This window comes from Arachis ipaensis, chromosome B10 (assembly GCF_000816755.2).
Source record: "Arachis ipaensis cultivar K30076 chromosome B10, Araip1.1, whole genome shotgun sequence".
NCBI lineage: Eukaryota > Viridiplantae > Streptophyta > Magnoliopsida > Fabales > Fabaceae > Arachis > Arachis ipaensis.
The window spans coordinates 122,334,696-122,347,270 of record NC_029794.2 but is presented as its reverse complement, the minus strand read 5'-3'; positions in this window follow the sequence as shown (position 1 = coordinate 122,347,270).

Here is a 12,575-nt window from a genome sequence, read left to right as displayed (position 1 = left end):
CTCCCATGTAATTCACCTCTTCCATTCCAGGATTCTCAGGGTCATAGGCTTCTTCTTCAGAGGAAGCTTCTTTAGTACTGCAGGATGCAGCTTGCATTCCAGTCAGACTCTGAGAAATCATATTGACTTGCTGAGTCAATATTTTGTTCTGAGCCAATATGGCATTCAGAGTATAAATCTCAAGAACTCCTTTCTTCTGAGTTGTCCCATTATTCACAGGATTTCTTTTAGAAGTGTACATGAACTGGTTATCTGCAACCATTTCAATGAGTTCCTGGGCTTCTGCAGTTGTCTTCTTCAGATGAAGGGATCCTCCAGCAGAGTGGTCTAATGACATCTTGGACAATTCAGACATACCATCATAGAATATATATAAGATGCTCCATTCTGAAAACATGTCAGAAGGACACCTTCTGATCAATTGCTTGTATCTTTCTCAAGTTTCATAGAGGGATTCACCTTCCTTCTATTTGAAGGTTTGGAATTCCACTCTAAGCTTACTCAACTTTTGAGGTGGAAAGAATTTGGCCAAGAAGGCATTGACCAACTGTTTCCAAGAGTTCAGGCTCTCTTTAGGTTGTGAGTCCAACCATATCCTAGCTCTGTGTCTTATAGCAAAGGGGAAAAGCATAAGTCTATAGACCTCTAGATTAACCCCATTGGTCTTAACAGTGTCATAGATTTGCAAGAATTTAGCTAAGAACTGATGAGGATCTTCTAATGGAAGTCCATGAAACTTGTAATTCTGCTGCATTAGAGAAACTAATTGAGGCTTAAGCTCAAAGTTGTTTGCTCCAATTGCAGGAATTGAGATGCTCGTTCCACAGAAGTTAGAAGATGGTGCAATAAAGTCACCAAGCATCTTCCTTGCATCTCCACCATTGTTGTTATTTTCGGCTGCCATAACTTCTTCTTTTTCGAAAATTTCTGTTAGGTCCTCTCCAGAGTGTTGTGCTTTAGCTTCTCTTAGCTTCCTCTTTAGAGTCTTTTCAGGTTCAGGATCAACTTCAACAAGAATGTTCTTATCCTTGTTCCTGCTCATATGTAAAAGAAGAGAACAGAAAAAGAAGAAGAATCCTCTATGTCACAGTATAGAGATTCCTTTATGTGAGTAGAAGAATGAGGTAGAGATAGAATGAGAAGAAAGATATAGAGAGAGGGAGAGGGAGAGGGTTCGAATTATAAGAAGAAGAGAAGTGTTAGTAAATAAATAAAATAAATAGAAAGAGATATGAGAGAGTTTTCGAATATAATTAAAAAGAAAAGAAAAATATTTTTGTTTTTATTTTAATTATTAGTTAGAATTCGAAATTATTAAAAGGAATAAAATAAAATTAAAATTTAAAACAATTAGTTAATTAAAAAAAATTTTGAAAAAGTGGTTAGTTGGTTTTCGAAAATTAGAGAGAGAGAAGAGTAGTTAGGTGGTTTTGAAAAAGATTTGAAAATCAATTTTGAAAAGATAAGAGGTTAGAAAAAGATTTGAAATTGAAATTTTAAAAAGATATGATTGAAATTCATTTTGAAAAATATTTGAGAAGGAAATTAAAAAGATTTGATTTTTGAAATTAAAGTTGATTACTTGACTAATAAGAAACTAAAAGATATGATTCTAGAATTTAAAAATTGAACTTTTCTTAATAGGCAAGTAACAACTTGAAATTTTTGAATCAAAATATTAAATGCTAGCAATGATTTCGAAAATTATGAGATAAAAATAAGAAAAAGATTTTGAAAATTAATTTTTAAAATTTTCAAAAATATTAAAAAATGAAAAAGATTTGATTTTGAAAAAGATTTGAAAAGATAGAATTTTAAAATTAAAATTTTTGACTTAACTAAAAAAAGATATGATTTTGAAAATTTTTTACTAATTTAATGCAAGATTTCAAAAATGCAAAAAAAAAAAAAATAGAGGAAAATATTTTTTTGATTTTTTTTTTTTTTGAATTAATGAAGAGAGAGATAAAAAACAAAATGACACAAAACATAAAATTTTAAGATCAAAACTAATAATGCATGCAAGAACACTTTGAATGTCAAGATGAACACCAAGAACACTTTGAAGATCATGATGAACATCAAGAACATATTTTTGAAAATTTTTAAGAAAAGAGAAACATGAAAGACACCAAACTTAAGAATTTTTAAGCTTTAGACACTAATAATTCAAGAATGAATATAACAAATAAGAAAAGATACAAAACAAGAAAATTTAAAGATCAAACAAGGGAAATCATCAAGAAGAACTTGAAGATCAAGAAAGAACACATGCATGAGTTTTCAAAAATTTAAAGAAAAATTAAAAGGATGCAATTGACACCAAACTTAAAATTTGACACTAGACTCAAACAAGAAACACAAAATTTTTGGTTTTTATGGTTTTATTGATTTTTTTTGTATTTTTTCGAAAATATTTTTGGAAAAGAAAATAAAGAGATACAAAATTTTCAATAAGAATTCCAGGAATCATGCAATGTTAGTCTAAAGCTTCGGTCCAAAAGAATTAGACATGGCCAAATGACCAGCCAAGCTTTAGCAGAGCATTACATACAACAGCCAAATTGATGGGAATCAAAAGGCTCCTGCAAAGATAAGTGGAAACCTCAGTCCAAAAGATTAGACATGGCTTAACAGCCAGCCAGGTTTCAACATATCTCATGAAGCTCTAGAATTCATTCTTAAAAATTCTGAAGAACACATTTTTTTGAATTTTTCGAAAACACATATTTTTTTGTTTTTATTTTTTTCAAAAATTAAAATTAAAAAGTTTTAAACATAAAATAAAATTACCTAATCTAAGCAACAAGATGAACCGTCAGTAGTCCAAACTCGAACAATCCCCTGCAACGGCACCAAAAAATTGATAGTGGGAAATCCTGATTCACACTTTTCACAACTCCCCACGATTAACCAACAAGTGCACTGGGTCGTCCAAGTAATAAACCTTACGTGAGTAAGGGGTCGATCCCACGGAGATTGTCAGCTTGAAGCAAGCTATGGTCATCCTTGTAAATCTCAGTCAGGCAGATTCAAATGGTTATGAGGTTTTGATAATTAAAAGATAAATAAAACATAAAATAAGATAGAGTTACTTATGTAATTCATTGGTGGGAATTTCAGATAAGCGTCTGGAGATGCTTTGTTGCTTCTGAACCTCTGCTTTCCTATTGCCTTCTTCCAACCATGCGTGCTCCCTTCCATGGCAAGCTGTAAGATCCTCTCAGTGAAAATGGTCCTCTACGGTTTTTGCACGGCTAATCAACTGTCAGATTTCTCGTCTCGGATGAAAAATACCAGGTACAGCTACCGCATGGCTAATCATCTGTCGGTTCCCGCTAGCGTCGGAATAGGATCCATTGATCCTTTTGCACACTGTCACTTGCGCCCAACATTCGCAGGTTTGAAGCTCTATACAGTCATCCCTTCCCAGATCCTACTCGAAATACCATAGACAAGGTTTAGACTTTCTGGATCCCAGGAATGCTGCCAATGGTTCTAGCCTATACCACGAAGATACTAATCTCACGGACTCGGTCCATGTATTAGATATCCAAGAGAATGTACTCCGACTGTTGTCCAATGACTACGTTGAACATCATGTAGACCGCTTGTGGTTGTCAGGCACGCGGATCTTGGCTAAACGAGTAATGAAGATAGTGGGTGATTGTCACGGGTCACCCCTTCATTCTGACTTAACTGAATTAAGTATGAGAGTATATCTTGGAGAAGACGTAGGCGTGAATTGAGAGAAAAATAATAGTACTTGCATTAATTCATGAAGAACAGCAGAGCTCCACACCTTAATCTATGGGGTGTAGAAACTTCACCGTAGAAAATACATAAGTGAAAAGAGTCTAGGCATGGCCGAATGGCCAGCCTCTCCAAGGAGGTTCTCAGATGTAAAAGTTACATATGATTCCAAAGATGGTCAAAAGACATAAAATAAATCTCTAAAAGTAGTTTTTATACTAGACTAGTAACCTAGGGTTACAAAAAATGAGTAACTAAGTGCAGATAGTGTAGAAATCCACTTTCGGGACCCACTTGGTGTGTGCTTGGGCTGAGCATTGAAGCTTTTTTGTGCATAGGCTGTTCTTGGAGTTAAACGCCAGCTTTGGTGCCAGTTTGGGTGTTTAACTCCAATTCTGGTGCCAGTTTGGGCGTTTTACGCCAGGAAGTTTTAGGCTGGCTTTGAGCGCCACTTTGGGCTATCAAATCGAAGACAAAGTATAGACTATTATATATTTATGGAAAGCCCAATATGTCTACTTTCCAAAGCAATTGAGAGCGCACTAATTGGGCTTCTGTAACTCCAGAAAATCCACTTCGAGTGCAGGAGGGTCAGAATCCAACAGCATTTGCAGTCCTTTTTCAGCCTCTGAATCAGATTTTTGCTCAGGTCCCTCAATTTCAGCCAGAAAATACCTAAAATCACAGAAAAATACACAAACTCATAGTAAAGTCCAGAAATGTGATTTTTGAATAAAAACTAATAAAAATATAATAAAAGTAACTAAAACATACTAAAAACTATGTAAAAATAATGCCAAAAAGGGTATAAATTATCTGCTCATCAAATACAAACCAAAAAACTTAGATAGAAACTTAGAGGATAAAAAGAGCGACGCGTGACCGCAAACGGCTCGTCAATCGAAGTTTCGGATCAAAAGTTATGGTGATTTGAAGTTTGATGTAGTTAGGATTTTCTCTCTTCTTCTTCTCTTCTCCATTTCAGCACCCCCACATTTTTTCTTTAGAGTTAATAAGCTGAAATGCTCATAACTAAGGTTTACATATGTTGGGTCTTGGGCCCATTTAGGCCCGGTTCACTTGGTTAACCTGTTGGCCCAATTTCGGGCCAAAACCTTTAATATTAGTGTTTTAAATCGTATTTTAAATATTTCTATCATCTTAAATTATAAATTCTTATTTTCTAACCATATTCACTTATAGTTAATTTATTCAGCTGCAGTATTGGATAGATCTCAACCGGTATTGCCTGTCAAATTTTCAGTGCGCATATGCAGAAAACTATGTTTTCCGACTCAGAAAAATCCACTAAGTCCAAATATCATATTTAAATTATCGAATTCCGATTGCTAAATTTTCTAACCATGTTCGCTCCTATTTAATTTATTATTTAATTAATTATGATTTGACCAGATTTTACAACTTTAATAAAATTATTTCTGAAACTAAAATCTTTAATGAATAAATAAATAGAAATTGACTCATAATAAGACTTTTCAAAATCCTGGGTCTTACATTCTACCCACCTTATAAAAATTTTTGTCCTCGAAAATTGAAGGAATACATAAGATAATATAAAGAATCGGTACTCTACTTTCTAAATGCTTTTTAGATACGTAAGAAAGTTTAACATATATATATAGATGTTAAAATACTGCATAACTATAAGATTTAATTAAATATAAGGGTAAAGTATTGTGTAAGGCAGATGATATAAGATAGGCGTTCACAAAGCAAGGCTATAGTTAATGTGGCAAAAGGCTACAAAGCAGGCTGGTATTTAAACAACAAGTAAAACGTTTGCTCACCGATCTTATACCCACTTCAGAACTTCAACTTCCAACTCCATCCAGACGCATCTCCACCATTACCAACCATACTATATCAAACAACTCGTCCGAGAGTTCTCGACCTCTTCACTCCCTTGGTACGCCCACTACCGGTCACAAGTCTAATCATGTGCAAAACTCTTTCGCATGAAAACTAAAACTCCACAGCTTCCTGTGATACTGCGCACTTTAAAACTTCACCTTTCCACCTTCACGAACAACATACTAAAGAAAATTTTCGCATGCTACGCCTAGAGGGCATACGTGACTCTAAAGCAATCCTCGAGTTTATTCAGAAAGATACAAGACCAGAGAAAAGAAGGAAAAGTAACGAGATAGTCTTCGCAAGAGTTTTGAAAGGACTGATGAAACTACAAGTAAACAAGGATGTACTAATGATGAAGAGTGCTAGGAAGAAAATCACTTTGGAAACCTCAAGAATAATACCCGAATCAAAGAAGTCCGATAGGAACGATGAAAGAAAAGGTAGTACAGTAGTTTGAACAAAATCAAGCTGAGTTAAAGCAGTATAAGATTTACAAAAGAAGAATGTCTAAAATCAAAAACAAAGCTTACAAGACTCAAAAGTAGGATTAAAATACTTTCGAATGAATTGCTCATAAGGAATGGAAACTTTTTCAAAAATCATTTCACATTCTCAAAGAAAAGGTGCACAACAACATTTTGTAAAAGAATAGAAAAAGTATAATTGTGGCATTACATTAATATATTTTCATGTTGAAATAGATTATGTAGAATTCTAAAACAAAATGAACACCAATTTGGCTAAGAGAAAAAAATATTTACTCAAACATTCAGAAAGATAGTCATGTACACAACTTAACCAAAAGCAGGCATAAGACTCGGAAGAAAATCAAGTTGCCTCACGTCAAAACAATTTCTAAGTTAAAGACAAAATAGGTAAGGTTTGAAAAAGGAAAGTCAATCGGGTTAAAGCCAAAACAATTTCCCGAAAATCCTGAAAGACATTTAGGTACTCAATCAAATAATGGTATACAGTGAAATCGTGGCAAGGTTGGAAGAAAATCAAATGTTTGTTCAAAAATTCTCAAGGTTTATATTCAAACAGGCGTGTATAAAAATTATAGCAAACATTGAAGAAGTTAAACTCCATTTAGAAAAGATAATCCAAGGTAAAAATTTGCTTATAAGTCGGTAAAGGAAATGAGTAGTGCGTTGCAAGTAGACAAGTTTCTGTTAAATAAGAAAGCTTTTCAAAACTTCATTTAAAATAGTGTATGCCAACTTCAGAACAACTTTGTCAAAGTTTAGAGAATGATTATGAATACAATTGAGTAAGAGAAAGGTTAATTTTTGAAATTTCTTTAAAAAGAATCCAAAAGTTCTTTAAAAAGGTTTGAATTAAAATTCCAAGTGTAACCTTAAAATTGTACCCTAATGAGGATACTCCGAATGCACTAGAAAGGAAAGTCAACTTGCTTTCAAGAAAGGAACTCATTTCAAAGGAAATTAAGCAGGATTCCCAAAGTTGGAAATAACGAACAAGTTTTTAGGTGATTCGATGAATTTACAGAACTTACAAAGAGAGACAACTCAATCGGTAATGATATCTTAGAGATTTTCAAGGATCTTTTTGATGTATCAAACAATTCAAAAATACATCAAAGAACACATGAGTGAAGATAAAGGGTTTTAAACAAATGAGGCAGTTATTTCAAGGAATTACAAACAGACATATACGGGTAAGATCAAACGAGAACGCATATGAACAAGAGGGCGGGATTGGAAGATAATAAAATTAGTTCCCAAGGAAGAAATCGCAAACAAGAACCTCAACGCACATCAAGAAAGAACAAGCCACGTAACATTCACAGAGTTCGAGACACCTAACCGAGTAACATCGAGAATTAACTCCTAATGTTCTCAAAATTTGCAATTCGCTTTACCCAAAACTTGTATATCATCTATGATAACCCATTAGTGCTATCATATACATAATTCACTAGTATTAAGATGGCAAACTTAATATCCGGAATTATGCAATGCAAGACTAATGCCATTAATCAATAGACTGTCATGTTCATAAAGCTCTAATTCTTGTTATGCGAACAAAACCTACTACATGACAAACGCTCAGAGTATGCAATTGAAGCATAGTCGGTCCATTCCTTAGACCGCTCTGATACCATAATGTAACACCCTAACTATCAAAATGTCATGCTTCCGGCTGTGCTACTATGATAGATTGGGTATTACGACGATTCTTATAATATTTAATACTAAAATATGAGCCTGTTTAAAACTTAAATCGTATTACAACTCAAAAGACTTTTTAATAGATACATACATCCATACAAATATCAATATTTACAAAGGATACATATATATATACATATTAATAATTTTACAAGCATTATCTAATACAATTTCTATCCCTCTTACAGAATGTATAAAGATAAAGGCAAGGGAAAACATAATATCTAAAAACAATACAATACATCATATAAATAGAAAACAGAATAAACTCTTCATGACTTCCTCGTCCATATCCTGAAAAGGAAACACCTGTAGAGGAGTGAGAACATCATCCTCGAAAGGGTTCTCACTATAGGGTTGCAGAATTACTATAATAGGATACGTGAAAATAAAATTGTTACAGTGATTAATAACCGCCTTATGCATCTTTTTAAAACCAAAGATTTACCATTAAAATTCTGAAATCTTTTCTGAAGGAGGAAACTATTATTTCTTCAAAATTCAAAAGCCTTTCAAAAGGTTTTTCTTAAATAGCATGAATGACCAACCTGTTCCAAGCATAGGTTCATTAAGTCTATGCTGAACCAGTTTAGTTTTTCATACTTTTCTAAACCAGAAACACAAACCAAACATGGCCTTCGGCCCACTTCATGATCAACCACGGCCCTAGGCCCAAATAATCCAAACAACAACTAATCCATCACAATCCAATAGAGCTTTAGTCCCAAACACAAGTAGGAAAGTTCAAGCACAAACAAACAGTTACTTCAAGTAGAGCAAATAGCAATTAAACATAATTAATCACATAGGCAAACTAAGTACAACATGCACACCCAAACAATGTCACATAGATGTATATGATGCTTGCCTATCCTAGTGGCTAATGAGTCTCATCTGTCGATTCTGAAGCCAACCTGACAAGTCCTGGTAGCTAACCATTGGACTGTCCCCCTGTCGTGCATTCCCTACTCGAGTAATTCTCAAAGATAAACATATAACACCCTCACTAGTGTTTATCCATGGGGGCAAGCTCGTCCGGAAATTTCAAAGTGTCCCATTCCTCAAATAATTTCAGGATCAAAAGCCACTTTTCCTCAAACGTAAATTCTCCTTTTTAAAATAAGGTCAATCTCCACAACATCTTTCCAAACATTTCAGAAACCACACCAAATCAAAAGCCGTTTCCGAGAGATTCAAAATCATTCATTCTAAAACAGGATTTGGTAACAAAAGTTCCTCAGCAGAGTCTCAAGTCCTTTAGGGGAGAATGACATAACTCATTTCCTCAAACTCGTCTAAAGTCCTTAAAACCTTGGATTCCTGATGTGAGTAATAAGGATAGAATCTAAGTTCTTTTACTCAGAACACAAGTACTCAGAACACATTTGCAAAACCATTTCTTTTATTAAACCCAAAAACAATTCTCAACCTCATATTAAAAATCTGAAATGTTCCCAACGGCTCGGAAATCATTTTAGTTTTTCTAAACTAGAAATTTAAAGGATACTTTAACCTTTCTTAAAATGTCAAAAAATGGGATTTATCAATCGAAATCCAAGTTCTTTCAAAGTCACTAAAACTCCTCTAAGTAAAAATCCTTAAATCAAATTCAATTACATAAACCCTTTTCACCTTTAAAACAGCTTTAAAGTAAAGTCTCTTCCAAATTGAAATCCACAAGTTAAATTCAGAGACATAAATCCTTTTCACATTCAAAACGGCTTAAAACATAACTTTTATTTAAATGTCTTACACCAAAAAATATAATACCTTTCTTAAGAAGTAACACTAAATCATAGTTCTCTTTTCAATGAGTCTTTTCAATGAGTCATTTCAAAACATAATTCATAAATTTCTCAAATAATTCAAGTAAAATAGTAAAAGCCTTTAACTCATAATTTTCCAAATAACATTTCAATAGAGTACGGATTCCATAGAAATTTTGGCAGCACCTCCCCTAAAACTTGGACCTTGCTACCCTCTCCGGGTCCCAACTAAACCATTCCACAACCCTCTTTAAAGGGTTCAAAACCAAATCAGCTCAAAATCCAAATGAATCCAAAGGTGCATACCATTTTCATATTTCAAGAAAACCAATTCAAACTCCAATCAATTTCCAACAGGTTAAACTCGATTTCAAAGCTTTTACAAAAATAACTTTAAAGAAGCATTTCAAGAACAATCTGTTTCACAAAACCGAACAAATTCAGCCAAACAAGCATTCATATTCACCCAAGACAACCAACAATACATAAGACTTATACAATCACTCAAAGATACATTTTCTCACATCAATATCCATATATAATAATTCAAATTTATAGAGTGTAGTTTTCTGAAAAGTCCCCTACCTCGATAAGTAAAACCATAATCCAAGTGCCTCACAGAAATCCTTTCGTCTCGACCCAAATTGACGACAACCAAAACCTCAGCTCCGCTTGCTTTCTCAGAAGCAGAAACAACCTCAAACACGACGTGCAAACTCGGTTTCTAATTCCTAAAACATTAATATTATGGAAAATCTTAAAACATATAATGGAAAACTAATTGCAAGAATTCCAAGATAGAGACACTTACTGGAATAAAAGGAACGGCGCAGCAGCCACAACAACACTTACACGACACGCAACATTAAAACTCAAACCTATGTTACTAAACCTCAAAGTCTTTAACCAAACATAACCGAACACTAACGCAGGGGTGTTCGAAACGTAAATACTTACGGAAATGACAAAACGAAGTAGCGGCGGGCTCTGAACTAGTTTGGCAGCGGCCCCGGCAGCCACCTCAAGCGACAGCAACGACTGGACTCCAGCGATGGTGACTGAAACCCACATGCAGAGACGATAAAGTTTTCAGAATCTTAAATGAATGAAACCAAACTCAAAAACCCTTACCAGCAAAGTTTTTCGACGACGACAGCGGGGTTTCAAGCGACAGAAGCGGCGGTGGCTGGCGCAGGTCTCCCTTCTCACCTCTGCTCCCGTGGTTTCTCTCTCTCTCTTTTACTCTGTGCGACTGGACGGCCTTCTTCTCGACAGCACGGCGGCGCAACTTCATGCAGCGGGTCGCGCTCCTCGCATCATTGACCACGTCCTCCTCGCTCAGAGTCGCATGATCTCTCTCTCCTCTGGGCTCCCTCCTCTGTGACAGCAATGGCGGCGACAACACAGGCCCCTCACGCGCGGCGATTCAGTGGCAGCAACAGCATGGTGACGGCACGAACAAGCCTTCCCTCTCCCATCCTTCTCCGTTCGGCTCTCCCTTCCCTCTTCTCTCTTCCCTTTCTTCCTGTGTGTGTGCGTTTGTGTTCGTTGGGGGCAGAAGGGAAATGTGGGGGGAAGTGGGGTGTGCGGCTGGATGGTGAGGGTCCGTGTGTGTATGTGTTGAAAATTAGGGTTTGGGTAAAATTAGGTTTTAGGGTAATTTTGTAATTTTTAAAAAAACTAGGGATAATTTAGTAATTGAAAGCCACTTTAATTAAACAATAATTATATATAAAAATATCGTTTATTCATCAACTTGCAAATATATATGTCTTCCAATTTAAAACATAATATAATATACTTAATTTTTTTTATTCATAAAAATGAAAGTATTGAACCCCACATCTCAATTATTTAAATCAAATCATATAGAAATTCTTATTATTTTACAACCACTAAACTTTATAATTTAAATATGAAAATTATTCAATAATTATAAAATTAGATAAAAATTCTAGTTTAATTATCGAAATTTGATCTAATTGATTTTAATAAAATAATTTCTAAAACTAAAGTCTTTAATAAATAAATAAATTAAAATTGACTCATAATAAGACTTTTCAAAAATTTTGGGTCTTACAGTTGGGCCAAGTTTGTAGAGAATGATTCAATTGGAGAGTTGTTACCAAGTATATTATGGGATTGAAGTATATATTTGGGTATAGATATGAACAATATTCCTGTTTGAGTTAGAACTGTAAAGTTGGAACTGGGATAAGTTGTTGAGTGAGAATCACATTATCTTTTTAAATAAATATCTTTTTTCTAAAAATATAGGGAATAAATTTATAACTTTAACGTTGTATGTGTAAGGAAAAAAAATTTAAGAACCAATAGAAAGAAGAGAGAGTAGAGAGAATCTCAATTAGGATCAAAGAGAAAAGAAATCAATCACTAAAATTTTTCATTATTAGCATTACATTCTTACTATATCTATTTATTAGATCCATTACTAGTAAAATTATTTTTATTGAGTCATGGCTCACTTTTTATTCCTTACATTACATTCATCTTAATGATAATATTGCTCTCAAATTACGATTTTTCACAAATGTTTCGACAAATTTATTTTCAAAACGTTTACAATTTAAATGTTACACTTGCTGAGATTGAATTAACTAAAACGATCAAAACTAACTTGTACAAATATAATCTAATTTCTAACAAGTAGATAATAAAAATGTTTTTGGTTCTTAATGCTATGTGCCTCCTTAACATTTTGAAGAATTTTAGAAATAGTTACATATATACTTACATGTTGATTAACAGAATTCTTAATCTCAGGATATATTCCAACCACTTTAGGGGCATCCAAATGCAATGGATATAAACTCTTCAAAAGTGATAATTGAAAATTTTTCTGAAAAAGACTCCAAAAATAAAATCGAGTTTCTTTAAAAAATGCCCAACTTGATGTTGGTATATCTTCGACAAATAATAATAATAATAATAATAATAATAATAATAATAATAATAATAATAATAATAA